This window comes from Callithrix jacchus, chromosome 2 (assembly GCF_049354715.1).
Source record: "Callithrix jacchus isolate 240 chromosome 2, calJac240_pri, whole genome shotgun sequence".
Lineage (NCBI taxonomy): Eukaryota > Metazoa > Chordata > Mammalia > Primates > Cebidae > Callithrix > Callithrix jacchus.
In genome coordinates, this window is record NC_133503.1 from 173,388,690 (window position 1) to 173,410,236 (window position 21,547).

A 21,547-nucleotide genomic window follows, 5' to 3' on the forward strand; every position below is an offset into this window, starting at 1 on the left:
GCAGGAGAACTGCTTGAACCCAGGAGGCGGAGGTTGCGGTGAGCCGAGATTGCGAGATTGCACTCCAGCCTGGGTAACAAGAGTGAAACTCCGTCAAAGAAAAGAAAAGAAAAGAGAGAGAGAGAAAGAGAGAGAGAGAGAGAGAGAGAGAGAGAGAGAGAGAGACGAAAAAGAAAGAAAGAAAGAAAGAAAGAAAGAAAGAAAAAGAAAGAAAGAAAGAAAGAAAGAAAGAAAGAAAGAAAGAAAGAAAGAAAGAAAGAAAGAAAGAAAGAAAGAAAATACAAAATTAGCTGGGCGTGGTGGCACACGCCTGTAATCCCAGCTACTCGAGACGCTGAGGCAGGAGAATCGCTTGAACCGGAGAGGCGGATGTTGCAGTGAGCCAAGATTGCACCATTGCACTCCAGCCTGGGCAACAAGAGTGCAACTCTGTCTCAAAAAAATAAATAAATATAATAATAATAATTTGTATACTTGTGGTATGATACCTTTAAGGGTGCTGGGAGAGTATCTGTCGGAGATACTCCTGGGCAGCTGAGGGCACAAATCCTCCCAGACGCCATCACCACTTTCTGCAGGGGGTCAGACCCACCCTTTCTCTGTCCTCAGATGCCGGAGCCAACAGCAGGAATTAAGACTCTGAGCTCAGCCGCAGCACTGCTAGAAAGCACTGCCGACAGCCATGAGAGCCAGAGAGGGCTGTAACAGACGGAACATCCTGAAGAAAGGCATGAATATCTTGGGAGATTCCAGGGAGTCCCCATGATTACCTATTTCAATAACTGAAGTGGAAAGGACAATGGGCAATATTCTAAGCTATAAAGATGCTCATCGCAGCCAATGCATTTCTGTTTCAAGGGGAGGGGGAGGCAGAAAAAAATGTGCAGTGCTGACAAACATACGTCACAGGGACAGTGGGTCAGGAAGGAGGAAGCCCAAGCAGCTAGGACTAAGGAGGGTGGCTGGAATTTAGCTACAGACAGCACAGGCTCCTCCAGCCCAGCTGACCAAGTCCAGCCTCTCACCAGTAGCCGTGAATGGATTACGTCCTGAAGGAACATACAGACAGAGCATGACTGGAACTTTGATAGTTGCAAAGTTTCTCTTTCTCTTCGGGATTTTCTCCATTATGAAAACTGACCTTTATCTGGGGGCAGTTGGCTCACACCTGTAGTCGCAGCACTCTGGGAGGCCAAAGCAGGCAGATCGCTAGAGGCCAAGAGTTCAAGACCAGCCTGGTCAACATGGCAAACCCCATCTCCACTAAAAATACAAAAAATTAGCCAGCAGTGGTGGCGCACATATGTAATTCCAGCTACTCTGGAGGCTGAGGCAGGAGAATCCACTTGAACCCGGGAGGCAGAGGTTCCAGTGAGCTGACATCATGCCACTGCACTCCAGCCTGGTGACAGAGCAAGACTCTATCTCAAAAACAAAAAAACCTCATCTTTAATGCAAGCCTCATATGATGAATGAGCAAACTAATTCAATGATGTTAACAGCTGGCTCAAAAGTGACAAAACCCTTTAGAAAAAGCAGCAGCAGCAAACCCAGCACAAGGGGCCCAGGAGTTAAGTTTTATGAAGGGCATCCATAGTTGGCGTAGTGACAAACACATGTGCAGTCCCTTGCTCACTCTACCCTCACCACAAACCTGAGAGTGACAAACTTTATCCCCACTTTATAGTTGAGAAAAGCAAGGCAGGGATGCTAACTAGCTTTTCCCAAAGACTCATGGGGCAGCTGCATTCATTCATCCGTTTGAGACAGAGTCTTGCTTTGTCACTCAGGCTGGAGTGCAGGTGGCATGATCTCAGCTCACTGCAACCTCCACCTTCCAGGTCTAAGCGATTCTCCTGCCTCAGCCTCCTGAATAACTGAGATTAGAGGTGCATGCCACCACACCCGGCTAATTTTTGTATTTTTAGTAGAGACAGGGTTTCACCATGTTGGCCAGGCTGGTTTGGATCTCCTGACCTCATGATCCGCCCACCTCAGCCTCCCAAAATGCTGGGATTACAGGCGTGAGCCACTGCACCTGGCTGACAGCTGCATTTAGAACAGTATCCTTCAATAAGACAGTTTGTGTGTGGGGTCAGGCAGAAGTGAGCAAGTGACATACCACCTTACATTACCTATGCAACTCAGGGTATGTCAAGGCCCTTCTGAGCCTCAAGTCCAGAACTGCAAAATGATGATAATCCTCAGCTATCTAGCTGTGGGATCCCCTAGTTAAAATTCCCATCACAAAGCCTGACAAATAGCAGGTCATCAGTAAAGGTTACCAGCTGCACCTGCCCAATCCGGCCCCACCCCACTCCACCCCTGCTGCCTTCCTTTTCCTAATCTTTCTGAACCTATGTCTCATAGGTGCTGGTAGAGATTTATCAGGACTCTGGCTGACACACATATGTAGAAGAATGTAGTAACACGTGGGGTGGAACACTCAATAACTGGGATTCACCTCATCACACAGACCTAGGCTTACTCTCAGTCTAATTTGCTTTATGTCTCTTCATTAAGGAAAGGCTTTTTGTCCACTTGAATCCAATTTGAAGCTGTAAATTTAGTGGCATCAAAAGTTTTTGATTTTGTAGGGGACACCTGGTACCCTGGTCCTTGAACTAAATATAGACCCATGAAGGGCCACAGTTTCAGAAGCAGCACCGATCGATCCCTGTGTGGCAGCAAAGGCCTCTCAGAAGCCCTCGCCTGGCTTGAAGGAGACCACGTCTGCAGATGACAGCTGAGGCTCTGGCTCCAAAACCCACACAGCTTATAACTAACTCACCCGACCCAACGCCCAGTACCTCATACACCCACATACAATGCTGCTCTGAAGTTTACAGGTGGTGAGATGCTCCAGAGCAGTGGTGGTGGGCTGGTCTGAATAGCCCCCAGCTGTCTACACCGGGGCTATGTTGAAGTCTAGGTTGGAATCCGCTGTCTGGATGCCATTAGGTTTTTTTTTTTAATGAGCTCAGAGCATGACTATCTGGTTTGCATTTGCAGCCAGAGGGAATCAATAAAGAACAACAGAGAAGCTTTTTAAAGGATACCTAGTGTAGGTTAGTTGCACCAGAAAGCAGCCAGGAAATGACCAGGTGGTGTAACCAGAGCAAAATGAGGACAGAACTCCATCAAGCCACGGAGGTCTGGTACCATCCACCGCATTTACTAACTGGGCTGCAGACAAGGCCCTGAACCTCGTGGCCTGAGCTTCACCTTCAAAGGATGAAGCTGGATTAGACATGCTCCTAGATCCCTTCTAGCTAGAAAATTCTATTATTTTAGTCCTTTAAGGAATCCCTGGCTCTGAAAAACATGATAGTTAATTGCTAGCACAGTGTGATGCCTATAACTGCCACTCGGTAATTGCTTACCACATGAATGAACTGACACTGATAAGGACACAAATGAAAAGTTACAAAAATTCACTAACAGGCCGGTCTCGATGGCTCACACCTGTAATCCCAGCACTTTGGGAGGCCGAGACAGGCAGATCACGAAGTCAAGAGATCAAGACCATCCTGGCCAACATGCTGAAACCCTGTCTCTACTAAAAATACAAAAATTAGCTGGGTGTGCTGGCATGCACCTGTAAACCCAGCTACTTGGAAGGCTGAGGTAGGACAATCGTTTGAACCCAGGAGGTGGAGGTTGCAGTGAGGCAAGATCACGCCACCCTGGCGACAGAACGAGACTGTCTCAAAAAAAAAAAAAAAAAAGAAAGAAATTTCACTAACAGGCTGCACTCCAGCCTGGCAACAGAGCAAGACTGTCTCAAAAAAAAAAAAAAAAAAAAAAATTTCTCTAACAGTCACAGACATGATATCTGCATACATACTAGAGACACATGCACTCCGATATGTATGTTACTATTCTACTTCAAGAGTCGCCATCCTGAGGCTGGGTGTAGTGGCTCATGTCTGTAATCCCAACAATTTCAGAGGCCAAGCCAGGCTGATTGCTTCAGTTCAGGAGTTCCAGACCAGTCTGGACTACATGGCAAAACTCTTTTAAAAAAAAAAAAAAGAGAGAGAGAGACAAAAATTAGCCAGGTGTGATGGTGTCTGCCTGCAATCCCAGCTCGGGAGGCTGAGGTGGGCAAATTGCTTGAGCCAGAAAGGTGGAGGTTGCAGTGAGCTGTGATTACACCACTGCACTCCAGCCTGGGTGACATTGAGACCCTGTCTCAAAAAATAAATAAATAAATAACAAAAACAAAAACACAAAGTAACAAAAGCAAAGAGTTGCCATCCTGGTTTAAAAAAAAAAAAAAGTTGCCATCACACACAGGTGGCTGAGATCTGTAATCCCAGCACTTTGTGAGTCTGAGGCAGGAGGACTGCTTGAGCCTGGGAGTTCATGACCAGCCTGGGCAACACAGGGAGACCCCCATCTCTACAAAAAATAAAAATAAAAATTAGCTGGGCAAGGTAGTGCACGCCTATGGTCCCAAGTACTTGGGAGGTTCAGGTGGGAAATCAACTGGGCCTGAGAGGTTGAGGCTGCAGTGAGCCGTGATCATGCCACTGCACACCAGCCTGAGAGAAAGTGCAAGAGACAGGCAGAGTGCAGCACCCGGGGCCAGCAACAACAGCAGGGAAACTGCTAGGACCTCTAGGTCTGAAGGGCAAGGTCAGGAAGCAGTATTATCAGACTGTGCAGGAACTGGAGCTAGGAAACTGAGTTGCCTCAAGCGCTTAGAAGACATCAGCCATTGTCAGAACCCCTGCAAGGTTAGGGGACCACGAGGGAGATAAATACCCAGATGCTCTTTCCTCCTCCTCTGATCCCCTGCCAGTGCCTCCCATTGGCTGAATCCAACCAGAAACCGCAGGCAAGGGAGTCCAGATGCTGCAGTTCAGAGACACAATCTTCTTAGGACCGAGGAAGACTGAGAATGAATTGGGGGCAGGGGGAAGAATGACACATACAAACAACTGTAAGTTACACACACACACACACACGCATATATATCTGGTATGTATTTGGGACAAATATGTCTTGACTTCTAAAAAAAATTATTTGTTCTACAAAAGGGCTTCACCATAGGATTAATCTAAATGGAAACATCAAGGTCTTCTAGTGTATCTCAGTTACAACTTACAAAAACAGAAATTTTTTTATGTGTAAATTTCTTCAGGTGTAAACTTCCACAGAATGCTTACATTGTTTAAGGAATGGCATATTTATTTACAGGGGGACTGATAAGTGAAACCGTTAAGACAACAGCCCACAAACCAGACAAAACTGTCTCTAACAGCTTTCCTTCATCACCTGTCCCCACAAGCTCACCAATTTCCAGAGATAAAACCAGCTCCAAAGTTCTCACCCTCATGCATTTTTCCACTTAGATTTTCTATCAGTTGGCAATTAAAACAAGCATCTCAGAGGTCAGCCAAAAGTCTTAGCAAATGTAAGAGCCAGTTAAATAATCTCTAGATTCAAAAGTGTAGTAAGACGTGTTAGGAGAAACCACCTGGAAAACCATGCTAGGCAGGCAACGTTTCAGGGATGCACATTTCAAATGGCGATTCCCTGCCAACCAATGCTTAACAGGAACCCCTGGAAAAAGTTACAAAAATATCAGTACTTCCAAAATGCCATTTTGAGATGGAGTTTCGCTCTTGCTGCCCAGGCTGGAGTGTAATGGTGCGATCTCGGCTCACTGCAACCTCCACCCCCTGGGTTCAAGCGATTCTCCTGCCTCAGCCTCCCTAGCAGCTGAGATTACAGGCACCCACCACCACACCCAACTAATTTTTTTGTATTTTTAATAGAGAGTAGAGATGGGGTTTCACTATGTTGGCCAGGTTGGTCTTGTTGCTGAGTTTGGCTGCTGGCAATGGGAATCTGGAACTGGGATGCTAAGGGCTTCTCTGAAGATTATGGGGTTAGGAAGATAGAGAGTAACATATAAGGTGGATGGAGACTAGAACAGTCAAAAAAAAAGGTCTCATGGCTGGGCATGGTGGCTCATGCCTGTAACCAGCACTTTGGGAGGCTGAGGCAGGCAGAATCACTTTCAGTCAGGAGGTTGAGACCAGCCTAACCAACATGGTGAAACTCTGTCTGTACTAAAAAATAAAAAAATAAAAATTGGCCACGAGCAGTGGCTCAGGCCTATAATCCCAGCACTTTGGGAGGCTGAGGCAGGCAGATCATTTGAGGTCTGGAGTTCGAGACCAGCCTGGCCAATGTGGTGAAATTCTGTCTCTACCAAAAATACAAAAAAAAATTAGCTGGGCGTAGTGGCACACGCCTGTAATCCCAGCTACTTGGGAGGCTGAGGCAGGAGAATTGCTGAACCCAGGATCCTGGCAGAGGTTGCAGTGAGCCAAGGTGAGGCCACTGCACTCCAGCCTGGGCGAAAAAGCAAAACTTTGTCTCAAAAAAATAAATTAAAATAAATCTGGGACTGGTGGCACTTGTCTGTAAATCCCAGCTACACAGGAGGCTGAGGCAGGAGAACTACTCGAATCCAGAAGGCAGAGGTTGCAGCGAGATCACATCATTGCAGTCCAGCCTGAGGAACAAAGTAAAACGCTGTCTAAAAAAAAAAAAGTCCCATAGTCATCTCCCAATTAATGACCACATGTATGAGATTTCTCAGTATGGTCTCAGTCTCAGCTATTCTAGCCCATACTACTTTAAATGTCTAGTCCTGGGGAAACAGGTGCACAAATTGTGGTCCTTCAACTCAATGGGAAAATGTGCTGCCATTAAAATTAATGAGTCTGGGCCAGCACAGTGACTCACCTGAGGTCAAGAGTTTGAGAACAGGCTGGCCAACATGGGAATATCCCCATTTCTACTAAAGATTCAAAAAATTAGCTGGTCGTGGTAGAGCTTGCCTGTAGTCCCAGCTACTTGGGAGGCTGAGGCAGGAGAATCAAGGGAACCATGGGGGCAGATGTTGTAATGAACTGAGATCACACCACTGCACTCCAGCCTGGGCAACAGAGCAAGATTGCCTCAAAAAAAAAAAAAAAAAAAAAATTTAATGAGTCTGTATTAACATGAGCAATCCTTGTGTTACTCATTCATCATAGTGTTTGAATACCAACAGATGGTGTAGGGTGTTCAGGATGTAAGGATGAACTATAGGGTGTAAGGCATACATGTTACGTAGTACCGAATGGGCTCTGGAGGCATTCCATTCATAAAAATAGGGAGAGCACATCATTGCCACTTGAGACAGACAGGAACCAACAGTGTACTTTCTCCTGCATTCTGGTCTCCCCGACACCACCAAGCATTTCCGGAGTTTGTTTCATCTTTGAAACTTCCCAAAGTCTGGCAGGCACAAAGGGTGGAAGATGGAGGAAATGATACAAAGTCCGCAGGCAGACTTTTCAGCCTCCCTGGTCCCAGGAGGGAGGGATAACTAGCGCTTCGCTTTTCACAGGCAGGAGCATGAGGTGTCTTCAGTGCTGCGCCATTTAAAAACAGTCCTCACTTCAGTGACAGCCCAGGATGTTTGCTCCCTAGGATCGGTTGGCAATCTCCAAAGCAAAGAACTCCCCCTTTTCCCCAAATGTCTCAATAGTTATTCCTTCCTTTGAAGTTGGAAGAGAGAATAAAATTACTTTCATCTGCCTAGAAAATAGGCTGAGTAGAAAGGAACTGTACTTGGAATCAGAAGGAGAATCAAAGGAGGAATCGAGCAGCTCAAAGCTGAGTGAGCCCATGGTCTGCCTCATCTCTTTTTGGAGATGAGTGATACATAAATAAATCTCCACCTGCATCACTTTGGCAGCAAATGATATCAAACCCTGACTCAAAGTGGCTTAAACAGGGAGCAAATTAATCATCTCACATGCCAGAAGTGCAGAGGAAGGGTGGGGCCCCGAGCTGTGCTTCTCTGGGACTCTCTGGGACCTGCTACTTACTCTCTCCTGCACTGTGGCTTCATCCTAAGGCTGGAGGCAAGATGTCCGTGCCAGTTTACACAGCAACACAGAGAGGAAGCAAAAGAGCCATCTACTTTGCGTTTTTCTTGGTAGTGAGTACACCTTCCCTAGAACCTCCATGATGGACTTTCCTTCACTCCTTAGCCTTTGATAGTGAACTCTTTCTTACAGCTTGTCTCTGGGGTGTGGAATGGAGATACATGACCGGAACAGGCTGATCATCTCAGACTATAATGCTTCCAAGTCCACCTGAGCACACCGCCACCCAAGGGGCTGCTGGTGAGGACCAAAGGAGGAAACAGACACGAATATATTTCAAAGTTAATGTGCTGCAGAGTTATCCTCATAGACAGAACCCTGATAAGCCGCAGCATCACATATGTTCAGAAATGCCTTCTGCTCAATACTCCACACAAAAGCAGCAGCATAACGAATGACCCGATGGAGAAGACACTACCATGCCAACAGGAATGACCAACAGCCACTCTCTTCAGGGGCTGGGGCATTTCAAATGATTACTGCTGAGATGAAAGTTCAATGTGGCCTATCTGCAATGTGGCTCCAGGTGGGCACCTGCAACAGGAGAAGGAACTGAGAGGAGGGTTCTGGGGCAAAGTTGGGGGTGTCAGGCAGGGAGATTCATTTTCCAATAAACACAATGGTCCGATATGAGTGAGGGTGAAGGGAGGGATGTTAAACTCGAAAAGATAAAGAGAACAGGAGAAACAATGATTGCAACACAATTTTGGAAGCTGGAATGCAGACAAACTAGTGGTAACTGACTTAGCAGATGAGGGAAACTGAAAACCTAGCACAGCACAGCAGTGTGGAAACCAGGTTGGGATTTATGCCCCCAACAGCTCTGAAACTGGGGGCAACATGCACTGGTGGGGAAGGGGCCCCAAATCACCTTAGCCCTAGATACGAAGTGAAGGCTGAAATTCTGCAACTTGTGTGCTCTGCTGTGTCATGGCAACTCCAGACTCAGAGACACCAGGTGTAGCTGAGGGCAGGGGCTAAAAAACAGGCGAATAAGACAAAGTCATCATACCACATGGTTAGACTTTCAGACTCCTTCTCATCTGGCTCCCAGAACACTGCAGCCAACCAATTCCCTTTGTATGGGATTTCTCTTCACCGGATCAGTTTCCCCAGAGAACAAATATTTTCTACTATCAGGTGGGAGTCCTCCAATAAAACCACCAGTGGGCTAATCCTACAGCAGAGGTCCTCTATGCTAGCTGCATATTTGAATCACCTCAGAGCTTTAATATTCACAACTACCTGGGCCCCAGCAAGAGTGTATGTCATTCAGTTACTCAGCAAATACTTATATGTATGGAAAGGCTAGTGTGTGCCAGGCATTGTTCTAGATTCGGAGACATTGTTCTGTCTCCTTAGTAAGAAGTAACTATTCCTGGGTATACTTAATCTATGTAGACCTTCCAGTTAGCTTTTTAGTGAGTGACCAGTCGAGGATCATTAGACATTTGAAGAAAGCCTTTAATGTGGAAGTGATTAAAAACCAAAAGCAACACACACACACACACACACACACACACACACACACACACAAAACCAAGAGGAAATCAGAGGAAACAAACAGTGCAGGGAGCAGAGAAATGCTTCAAAGAAGCTGTAATTGAGATCCACAAAGAATTGAGAAGCTTTTCATCCAAGAAACAGTAACAGGAGGTTATAAAAAGAAAATTTCAGATATTTTTAAGGCTTTCTGGGGAATTAGAAATATGACAGACATAAAAATTGAACATATGGGTTGGAAGACAAAAATGAGGAAATTTCCCAGGAAGTAGAAATGTTGTTTTAAAAAGGAAATAGAAAGTATAAGAAAAAAGGTAATAAAGCCACCCAACAGGTTCATTTTGCCTGCTGCCCAGATAGAGCCAAGTTATCAAGACAGGGGAATTGCAATAGAGGAAGTTTGACACAGAGCCAGCTGAATAGGAGAATAGAATTTTATTACTCAAATTAGTCTCTCTGAAAATTCGAATGCTATGGTTTCTTAAGGATAGTTTGGGGGACAGAGTGGCTAGGTAATGGGTGCTACTTACTGGCTGGGGATTCAATCATGGGGTGTGGAAAATAGTCCTCATGCCGAGTCCATTTCCTGGTGGACAACATGGTGAAACCCAGTCTCTACTAAAGATACAAAAATTAGCCGAGCACAGCGATGCATGCCTGTGGTTCCAGCTACTTGGGAGGCTGAGGCACGAGAATTGCTTGAACCCAGGAAGTAGAGGTTGCAGTGAGCTAAGATCATGCCACTGCATTCCAGCCTGGGCAACAGAGACTCCGTATCAAAAAAAAGAAAAAGGAAATGCCAAAACCTGAAAAGACATCTCAAAAGGCCAATCTTAGGTTCTATAATAGTGATGTTATCAAGCTGCAAATCTTGTGGCTAATGGCTAATCTGTTAGTCCTATCTGATCCCCAGGCAACATGGGGATTTGTTTTGGGGAAAGGGCTCTAATCATCTTTGTTTCAAAGTTTATAAACTCCTCCCAAAGTTAGTCTGGCCTACACCCAGGACAACCTGGAGGTTAGAAGCAAAATAGATCAGAGCTCGTTCACCATCACAGCTGTTCTAATTTTTGCAAAGGTGGTTTCAGTAAGAAAATTAGAGATTCAAAGCATGAGGGTCTCCTTCCAGTTGACTGGGTGTTCCAGAAGAAAAGGAAGGAAAGTATTATTATTATTTTAACTCTAAGAAACTGGCCAGGCACAGGAGCTCATGCCTGTAATCCCAGCACTTTAGGAGGCCAAGACGGGCGGATCATTTGAAGTCAGGAGTTGGAGAAAAGCATGGCCAACATGATGAAACCCTGTTTCTACTGGAAAAAAAAAAAAAAAAAAAGGCCTGGTGTGGTAGGTCACATCTGTAGTCCTAACACCCTGGGAGGTCAAGGAAGCGGATCACCTGAGGTCAGGAGTTCGAGACCAGCCTAGCCAATATAGTGAAACCCTGTCTACTAAAAAGACAAAAATTAGCCAGGCGTGGTGGTACATGCCTGTAGTCCCAGTTACTTGAAGGCTGAGGCAAAAGAATTGCTTGAACCCAGGAGGCAGAGGTTGTAGTGAGCTGAGATTACGTTACTGCACTCTAGCCTGGGCAACAGAGCGCGACTCCATCTCTAGAGAATAAAAAGAAGTGGAAGTTGGTGAGGGGTAAGGTGAATGAGTACCATCCTAGTTATAAGCTTTGTAGACATATTTGACTTTTTAAATTATACGTGTATATATAGTTTTGATAAGGAGGGAAGCTCAGGCTATGAACCAGATTACAGGAGAACCCAATAAAATCAGGAAGAACCACTCTATGGAGGACAGAGCAACAAGCACTTGGCCAAACCTCTGGGAAACAGAAGACTTGATGAAGAACGCAGGGCTGAGCAAAAGGGCACAGCAAGTAAGAGACCTCAATGTCCCAGGAAACGGGGTGCAATGAACTTGCCATTCTCTTCAATGACACCTTCCTTAAGTGTGACCTGCCTGGAGCATACAGAGATGAGCAGGAACTGAGGCTCAAGTGCCAGGTGCCCCGCTGGGAAATTTAGGCACGTGAGGAGGCAGAAAGGCAGCTGGTGACTATGCTGCTCTTAGACCGGTCTTCCCTTCATCCCGAAATTAAAGGGAGACTGAAAATTACACCCAGCAACACAGGCTCAGAGAGGCTGAGGGCGCAGAGCAAGCCTTAAGTCCACACTTCGGTTCCCCGACCCCCATCACTTTCCCTTTCTTGTTTGTTTGATTTGTGGCCCACTCTGAGAACTCTTTCTTTTCTTAATTAAGACCTGTCCCAGGCCTCTTTCCCCAAAGGCTATCTTGTCTGAGAGTCCCGCAGCTGCCCCCAGGGGACTTGGGTTTGACTGGAGATCCCGAAGAATTAACTGTGGGTGGGTCCCGCTTGCCCTCAACTCATTAACATGTCAGCAAAAGGAGCCCCGGGCGCCTACAGGTTAGTATTCAACGGCCAGATTCGCAGTTGGGATGAGACTATGCCCTTGCAATTCACCTGCAAAGTTGAATTGAGAGTTGCAAAACAGTGTAAGAGTGCAAAGTCTGAAAGTACTATAGTTTGTGTGTAAAGATATTTCTATATTATTCAGAGTTTACAGTATCAAACTCAGCCTGGCCGATTTCTATGAAAAGCATTAACTGTTTACATTCGCAGAGCCTTTTTCTCCCAGACATGGTTCCCAGGATGACAGCTGTGGTTACCTCCTTTTTTCCCTCCATCTCACGAGACAAGACTGACTTCATTTCACTTCCAGTGTTTATAAACTACCTAGCAGAGAGGAGCTACGGGACAGAAAATGCCATGCTCTTTCCAAACATCCTGCATCTCTAAAACTCTGATTTGTGGATCCTATAACCAAAACATTTTGTGAATCAGTGGTGGGGCTGTTATCCAAGCAGGCTGTTTAGTAGTTTGGGGGCAAAGATCTGTCCCCAAAGGAGATCACGACTTCGTGTGGGAGCATCCACAGTTCCCGCGGGTAGAGAAGGCAGCTTTGCTCCGCCTCTCCTCCTGCTAGCGACGGCTGAGGACACTGACGGATGCCCGGGCTGCTGCCATGCACCCCGCTCCTACGGGGGCCTCAACTGCACAGCCCCGGGTTCTGAAACCGCCTTGGTCTCGGAGCGCCCCTCCCCCCCGCCACCTGTCCCCTCTGCGCACTCCTTCCCTGCCCGTCACACATACCCGGGGCGCCTCCTTCCGTCCAGCCATTGACAGACCAGCTCCAAGTCACTCACTCCTCCCGAGGAACACAAACCGTCTCTCCACACGCATATCCCCCGCTTTAAAAACAACACACCCCAGGAGTTCGGGAGACGCGAAGAGCAAACGCTTAGGGGGCGGCTCCTAGGCTATGGCTAACTCTCCACGTTTGTGGATTCAGCCTCCATCTGCACCCCGACCCGGATCAGACCGGGAAGCCTGAGGCTGTCGTCGCCGGAGAAGCCCATGTCCTACCTCCAGTTCTGAAGTCACCTTCGGAAGGTTCCCGTCCGCCCCCCTCTCCGGGGCTCCTGGGAGTCTCCGCCAATTGCAGCCGCGCGCGGGGTAATCCGCTCGCCGGGCCGGGCTCCGCGCCCCCGGGGCGGTTCATTAGCCTAATCAGCTGCGGGCGGCCCGGGGGCGGCGGCCAGCTGCCCTCCCGGAACGCGCAGCCCCTGCAAGACTTCCCAAGGGCTGCTCTCCTCCCGCTCCGCGTCTGTGGGAGGACCCTCTCCTCCCTGCGCGCGGCGGTGGAGGAGGTTAGGAAAGCCTGTAATGCAATCCTAAACTCGGCTCGCCACTCCCCGCCTCACTTGTCAAAACCCCACAGCATTCCAGGATCCCTGCCCCGGTCACTCCCCTGGCCGGGAAAAGGAAACCGCCCTGCGGAGGATTTCAGGGAGTTTGGGGCTTCTCATCCAAGACACTTTTGTTGACACTAGGGGCTCAGGAGCTTCCTGGGGCAAACCGGAGCAGGCTAGAGGAGAAAGCGGCAGACCCCAGCCCCTCGCCTGCTACGAAAGTTCTCCCTCCCAGCCCTGGCCAGAAGCTCCACCCACCCCCATCAATTACACTTCACTGCCACTCCGTTTCATAATCCGCAGCAGCCTGGGTTCTTACGGGGGTGGAGCCCCCAGCTAAAATCACAACTATCGCACGGGGCAGGATGTCAGGGAACTTTCCAGAAATCTCCGGTCAGAGCCTTTCTGCTGGAGTAACCAGATTTACCACCGCGGAATTAGACTCGCCGGTGACCGCACGACTGAAGCATTTCCTTTATACCTTCTCCAGCGCCCCTACCCCTCCCACCTTCTGTGGGGTTCAGTCAACAAGCCATCCCCGGAGAGGCCTGAGTGGGCCTCGGCCCCGCAAGCCATCGCTCCAGCTGCAAACTGATGAGGAAGCCCGACCCACGAGGCCGAATTGTTTACATCACACCCACTGAGGCTTCCTGTCTTAAATTAATGGGAACACAAATAAGACAGGAAAAGAGTGTTTGCTTTTCTTAAAGCAGGGGAGGGGGCTGGCAGCGGGAGGGGGAGGGTCACCCCACATTTCACTGCTTTTCAAAACTTAGTTGTATTCTATTCATTCCATTTTTCTACTCCTGACACTTGTTGAAAAATAAAAGCGTCGCTGGTGCCAAACCTCAAACCCTTATGGAACCTCTGCTCAAAACACATTTCACCTGCCTAAAAAAGGCATCCAGGGTGGAGCTCCCAGGGACTTGAGTTAGAGGTATGGAGAGCTCCTGAGTTTGATGGCATCAATCTCAGTGCAAACAAACTCACTCAAGCCCTGGGCCTCCCTCCCGGGACTTGCACAGGCAGGTACACATTCACTCCACTCCTTGGGGTTGATGTTAGTCACACCCCAGTCTCACTCCACCCTTCTCTCTCTAAGCTCTGGTGCGGGCATCCAGCAGCTCCTGAAAGTAATGAGCTTTGCAAGGGACAGATCTGGTGGAATTCGAAGCAATTAATTATAATGGAGGAGGCAAAAGAAAGCTTCAATTCCCAGTACCATTACTGCCACTGGAATGGGTAATTAGAGCCGAAGAAGGGCCAACCCATGTCAAGCATGGGCTGGAAATCTGCCCACTCTCAGAAGCAGCCCCAGAGCACATAGGAAATAATGATCATCATGACCAGCCCTGGAATTACCCCTACTTGCTTCATTCGGGTCCGCACAACAGCCAAACCAGAAACAGGCAAGGAGTGTCAGGCCCTGCCAGTCCTCCTCTGGAAGAACCCAAAGGAAACAAAACCCCAGGATAAGGTTTGTTTCAAGGTGTGGGTATTGCAACCAACAATACCTCATGGAGTTTAGGCACCCATGAGAACAGGCTTTGTAGGCCAGTCCTCCACTGCAATTCCTGGGTCAAAGCAAATTAGGCTGATGATTTCATAAAGAGCGAAGATGCCGGGCACAGTGGCTCACGCCTATAATCCCAGCACTTTGGGAGGCTGAGTTGGGTGGATCACTGTTTGATACCAGCCTGATCAGCATGGAGAAACCCTGTCTCTACTAAAAATACAAAAATTAGCCAAGCGTGGTGGGGTATGCCTGTAATCCCAGCTACTCGGGTGGCTGAGGCAGGAGAATGACTTGAACCCAGGAGGCAGAGGTTGCAGTGAGTCGAGATCATACCATTGCACTCCAGTTTGGGCAATAAGAGCAAAATTCCATCTCAAAAAAAAAAAAAGAGAGAGAAAAAGGCAAGGTCAAGGGTATTGGAACTCTCTAGCAGAACCTATCTGGCTTACAAATATTATAAGGGCCTCAATGAATGTTGCCTTCTCCTCCTTCCCTTTTCCTACTCTTCTGCCAAGAGGCAGTCGTCTTTCATTAGTATCCTGTACATTTCATGGGAATTAAGTTCAAATTGAATAATTTTCTAATAATTTCAGAAGTGCTCCTTCGCTTCCTTTCTATTTTTCCATGACAGTTCTCAACGTTTTAGCTTCTTTCCTCCTTCAATGCAGGTATACAATAAATTATGTGTGTACATCAGTGGCTCATGCCTGTAATCCCAACACTTGAGGAGCTAGAGGTGGGCAGATCACTTGAAGTCAGGAGTTTAAGACCGGCCTGGCCAACATGGTGAAATCCTGACTCTGCTAAAAATACAAAAATTAGCTGAGTATGGTGGTGGACACCTGTAATCCCAGCTACTCTGGAGGCTGAGGCAGGAGAATCACTTGAACCTGGAAGGCGGAGGTTGCAGTGAGCCGAGATCGCACCACTGCACTCCAGCCTGGGCTACAGAGGGAGACTCCATCTCAAGAAAAGAAAAGAAAGGGAGGCTAAAGTAGGCAGATCACTTGAGGTAAGGAGTTTGAAACCAGCCTGGCTAACATGGTGAAACTCCATCTCTACTAAAAATACAAAAATTAGCTGGGCGTGATGGCACACACCTGTGGTCCCAGATACTCTACTTAGAAGGCTGAGGCAGGAGAATTGCTTGAACCCGTGAGGTGGAGGTTGCAGTGAGCCGAGATCTCACCACTGCACTCGGGCTTGGAAAACAGACTAAGACTTCCTCTCAAAAATTAATTAATTAATTAAATTAAAAATAATAAAAACAAATGTATGGTTTTAAGTATAATGCAAATAAATACTCTGCCCCTGTCCTCATTTTTGTTGCCTAAACTCAGTTTAGGGCCTGTAAGTGCTGGGAATTAAAAATGTGGTGGCTCATGCCTGTAATCCCAGCACTTTGGGAGGCTGAGGTGGGCAGATCATGAGGTCAGGAGGGCAAGACTTGGTGAAACCCTGTCTCTACTAAAAATATAAAAATTAGCCAGGCATGGTGGCCAGCGCTTGCAAGCCCAGCTGTAGGAGGCTGAAGCGTCAGAATCACTTCAACCCGGGAGGCAGAGGTTGCAGTGAGCTGAAATCTCACCCTGCACTCCAGCCTGGGCAACAGAGCAAGACTCCATCTCAAGGGGGAAAAAATATGACCACATCTGTATAATACCTTAATTTCAGGAAAGCTTTTGCATACATATGCCATTCTCATCAGCAGCAGGCCAGAAAGATATGATCTGGTGCGTCTTTTCCCTAACCAGGGTTTCACTGCTGACTGGAAAAGAGATCAATAGCCCAGTAAACAAAGGGGTACTTAGAATGCAGTCTACAATTTTATCTTGGGTCTGGTTTAAATAATACTTGAAATTGCTACATGCACACCCAGGGTCTACAAATAACATTAATTTGAGTGAGAACTGCTGATATGTTAAGAGAATCCAAAGTAGCTTCCACACACTAAGGAAATGGTTCATTAAAAACAGTTTAGAGTTCAGCATGATGGCTGATTTCAAAGTGGTATCCTCAGGGGTGATGATCAAAATGACAGGCACAAATGGGGCTTAATGTCTAGATTCAAGAAAAACTGACAAAGAGGTGAGGATCACAGCAGATCATGCATTTAATAGGAATCTGCCTGCTGCACTAAGAAATAGGCAAGGCAGTGCTGGGGTGAACTCACATTGGTGGGAGTTTGACAGGAAAGGGAAGTGCCCCCCTTCTTCCTACCCCATAACAAAGAATTTTATAGCAGAGAGACTCTTTCTGGTGTGGGGGGCGGGTATGTCCAGTCTGATGCTCTTATTGTAAGGAAGATGTGGAAAGGTTCCAAAGCAGAACCTAAGTGATTAGACAGAAAATAGAACCTATGAGGGGAGGTTAAAGGATTTGGAGTTGTTTAGTCTAGAGTGAAAAAACATGATTAAAGACAAACTTAACAGTCTTTTCCTACTTGAAGAGTTATTATAAAAAGGATACTGACCAGCTGTTTGTCATCTCTACAGAGGACAGAAGAGGTAAGAGATTCAAAATACAACTTTAGAATTTTGGAGGCTGGGTGTGGTGGCTCAAGCCTGTAATCCCAGCACTTTGGGAGGCCGACGTGGACAGATCACAAGGTCAGGAGATCGAGACCATCCTGGCTAACACGGTGAATCCCCATCTCTACTAAAAATACAGAAAATAAGGCCAGGCGCGGTGGCTCATGCCTGTAATTCTAGCACTTTGGGAGGCCGAGGTGGGTGGATCACCTGAGGTCAGGAGTTCAAGATCAGCTTGGCCATCATGGTGAAACCCCATCTATAAATACATATATATATTTATATTTATATGTGTGTGTGTATATATATATATATATATATATACACACACACACATACAGAAAATAAGCCAGGCGTGGTAGCATGTACCTGTAGTCTCAGCTACTCGGGAGGCTGATGCAAGAGAATCACTTGAACTCAGAAGGCAGAGGTTGCAGTGAGTCGAGATTGTTCCACTGCACTCCAGCCAGGGCGACAGAGCAAGACTCTGTCTCAAAAAAAAGAAAGAAAAAGAAAAAAAAAATAGCTGGGCATGGTGGCTTGTGCCTGTAGTCCCAGCTACTCAGGAGGCTGAGGCAGGAGAATTGCTTGCAGTGAGCCGAGATCATGCCACTGCACTCCAGCCTGGCCTGGGTGGCAGAGTGAGACTCAGCCTCCAAAAAAAAAGAATTGGGGTACAATGTAAAGACGACTTGCTTAATCTTAATGGTAACTGCTTGACCTTAGGATAGTCTCATCTCATATCACTGTGCAATCTCCATCTATCAGACTCCATGCTAAGTGATAGTTTTGCATGTTTAAGCAGAAGCCAGGCTAGAAAACTCCTTCTATTCCCTTCTAGAACTACAGCATTCCACTGCTATTCCATCACATGTGGGAGTAAAGATCCTGAACCTCTATGTTCCCTAATTCACAAACAAGGTGCCATGAGAATGTAATATTCCCTCAAAACATTGGACCTTTGTTTTGTTTATTGGGATGAGCATCTCATAAGAATATGCCCAACTGTGGACACTGACTAGATGATAATATGTATTTATTTATTTATTTTTGAGATTGAGTCTCGCTCTGTCCCCCAGGCATCTTGGCTCACTGCAACCTCCGCCTCCCAGGTTCAAGCAATTCTCCTGCCTCAGCTTCCAGAGTAGCTGGAATTACAGGTACGCAGCACCACACCTGGCTAATTTTTGTATTTTTAGTAGAGACAGAGTTTCACCGTGTTGGTCAGGTGGATCTCGAACTCCTGACCTCAAGTGATCCACCCGCCTTGGTCTCCCAACATGCTAGGATTACAGTGGTGAGCCACCTCGCCCAGACTGATAAGTCTGTTTCATAGTTTCACTCCTGTTCTGTGTACAGGATGTATTGCTTTTTAATGGGTCTCAATAATTAGCTGATGATGATGATGATGATAATAATAGCTATGACTTATTAAGCTCTTACTATAATTATATTGGGCACTCTGCTAAGTACTTTATATAGATTATCTTTTTTTATTTGCATGAGCCCTGTGAAGTGGGTATAATTATTAGTCTTTTTCTAACAAGGAAACTGAGTCACAAAGAGGTTAAGTAACACAGCTAAAAAATGTTGAAATCTCAATCCAAACCCATTTGGTCTGACTCAAAAGGGTGTACTTAATCTTTACACTACTGCCTCTTATCATTAGGTATTTTTAGCTATTCAGAGGGAGGAAACACGGCAAAAAGAAACATTCATGCTTATTGGCCCAAGCTGATTGAAAAGCAGCCTTTACATAGGTTTACATTGCCTGTGGGAAAAGAAATCATCTTTTCCCAGCATAACAGGAAGGGAAGGACCAAGTTCACTTTCTGATAGGGAGGGTGCATTGCTACCTCCCACACAGCGGAAGAATTCAAATCAAAGTTCACCTTTATACATTTAGTTATTCATCTAACTTTGCATACAGTAGGTCTTCTGTGACTGTTGAATGAATACAAATGCTTTATGACTGTGATGCCTTAAGACACACTGAACTGAAATGAGATTTTCCAGCATGTTGGTCAAGGCTCTGCTTGGTCATTTCCTTTTTTCTTTTTCTTCAGCTGCTTAGTCAATAAGTTTATTGTCTTTATCTGAAAAACCTTTATAGAAAATTGTTTGGTTTATCTCTCAGCATCCCACTCCTGAGCTCTGAGGAAGCTTGCCTTCTTTTTTTTTTTTCTGAGATGGAGTCGCCCAGGCTGGAGTGCAATGGTGCAATCTCCACTCACTGCAACCTCCGCCTCTGGGGTTCAAGTGATTCTCCTGCCTCAGCCTCCCAGTAGCTGAGATTACAGGTGCCCATCACCATGCTCAGCTAATTTCTTTTGAATTTTTAGTAGTGACGGGGTTTCACCATGTTGGCCAGGCTGGTCTCAAACCCCTGACCTCAAATGATTCACCCGCCTCGGCCTCCCAAAGTACTGGGATTACAGGCATGAGCCACGACACTCAGCCAAGTTTGCCTTCTTTTGAGCTACCTGATCTTTCTTCTGGGCAAGGGGCATTTTGGGATAGTTCCACCTCTGCTTTTTAACTTCTTTTTTGGGCCTCTTCTCATAGAATGGATTCTCTTGCATAGCAGCATGAGCTTTCTTTTTTTTTTTTTTGAGATGGAGTTTCGCTCTTGTTACCCAGGCTGGAGTGCAATGGCACGATCTCGGCTCACCGCAACCTCCGCCTCCTGGGTTCAGGCAATTCTCCTGCCTCAGCCTCCCGAGTAGCTGGGATTACAGGCATGCGCCACCATGCCCAGCTAATTTTTTGTATTTTTTTTTTAGTAGAGACGGGGTTTCACCACGTTGACCAGGATGGTCTCGATCTCTCCACCTCGTGATCCACCCGCCTCGGCCTCCCAAAGTGCTGGGATTACAGGCTTGAGCCACCGTGCCCGGCCCAGCATGAGCTTCTTACACATCCCCATCATGTCTGGCATTACACTGTTCTGTGCGTATTGAGAGAACTGTTTCTGGTTAAGTATCTTCATCACCTTCCATTAGGTAACGCATGTCATCTGCCACATTCTGACACATGATGTGCTTCCAATGCACTTCTGCATGAAATTCCTCACTTTCAGAATCATAACCAGGGAGAGACAAGCCTTTGGTACTGCCAGGAAGAAACAGGCCTCCATTCACGGCTTCCTTCAGGGCCTCCAAAACTTTATTGCCAGTGGTAGTTCTGGCAAGGCGTGCATCCAAATAGCAGGTAAAGGCTATGATTCTGGCTGATCATCAATGCTTCCCACATTGTATTCATCTCCGGTCACCTCCACTTGGCCTTCCTACATCTTGCCCATGCCAAACCTACTGAGAACCCTGAGGGCCAGCAGCAGGCCAGGACAATATGCTGCCGCAGAGTTTGTCAGCCAACCTTCACACCAAATTTTGGCAGTTTGTGTGCATAGGCTGCGCAGACTCTCATATCCCCTCCTACATGGGCATAAGCAATCTGACAAATGATATCTCTGTTACGCGAACTCTCATCCTGCATTTGGGTGTGTTGTACTTATTTTTATCTGTATCACCAAGCATTTCTTAGCATAGTGATCAGTTTTACCCTCTCATCGTCGTCTCAGTTTCACTTGGTATCTCTTAAAGTGGGCCTTATTCTTGACAGCTTTAACAAACCCTGTTCTACAAGACAGAGACTCACATCCATGGCTCAGCATAGACCTCTGGCTGGTCATTTCTTTTTTTTTGAGACGGAGTCTTGATCTGTTCAGGCTGGAGTGCAGCGGTGCGATCTCAGCTCACTGCAACCTCCGCCTCCCAGGTTCAAGCAATTCTCTTGCTTCAGCCTCCTGCGTAGCTGGGACTACAGGCGTTCACTGCCATGCCCGAATAATCTTTTTTTGTATTTTATTAGAGGCAGGGTTTCACTGTGTTGCCCAGGCTGATTGTGAATGCCTGAACTCAGGCAATCCATCCTCCTCGGTCTCCCAAAGTGCTAGGATTACAGGCATGAGCCACCCTGCCCAGCCCTGGCTGGTCATTTCCATGGACTTCTTATCAGATGTCCCCTGAGAGTCTTACAATCCAGTGTTTCCTTCAACTCAGTATCTATGAGACAACATAGATCATATAATATGGGTCACATATTTTCCCAATGTCAACTACTTTTAGATCAAGACAAGATTTTTAATGAGGTTTATTGAGTGCTGTTGTATATCAACAACAGATGAGTCATGAGTGAAACAGACATCAAAATGATTTTTAGAAAGGCAAGTGAACCACACACAAACAAAAAATAAAAAG

At 46.7% G+C, this 21,547-nt stretch overlaps 1 protein-coding gene and 1 pseudogene across 20 annotated transcripts in view; both read right to left on the reverse strand.

Annotated features, from left to right (window-relative positions):
- The window catches only part of PDZD2 (PDZ domain containing 2), a 471,153-nt gene that overhangs the window by 226,463 nt on the left and 223,143 nt on the right, over positions 1–21,547 (reverse strand). For 5 of the 20 annotated variants that reach the window (XM_078365633.1, XM_078365632.1, XM_078365638.1 and 2 more), the window contains exon 1: positions 12,916–13,177. The exons of 13 other annotated variants lie outside the window; for them this stretch is intronic. The gene's annotated coding sequence lies outside the window, so the exon portion shown is untranslated. Of the gene's footprint in view, positions 1–12,642; positions 12,720–12,915; positions 13,178–21,547 lie in introns of those variants that run through there. 2 more of the 20 variants (XM_035291727.3, XM_035291730.3) reach the window with 2 other exon arrangements.
- On the reverse strand, positions 14,339–20,921 carry LOC144581534 (large ribosomal subunit protein uL18 pseudogene; annotated as a pseudogene).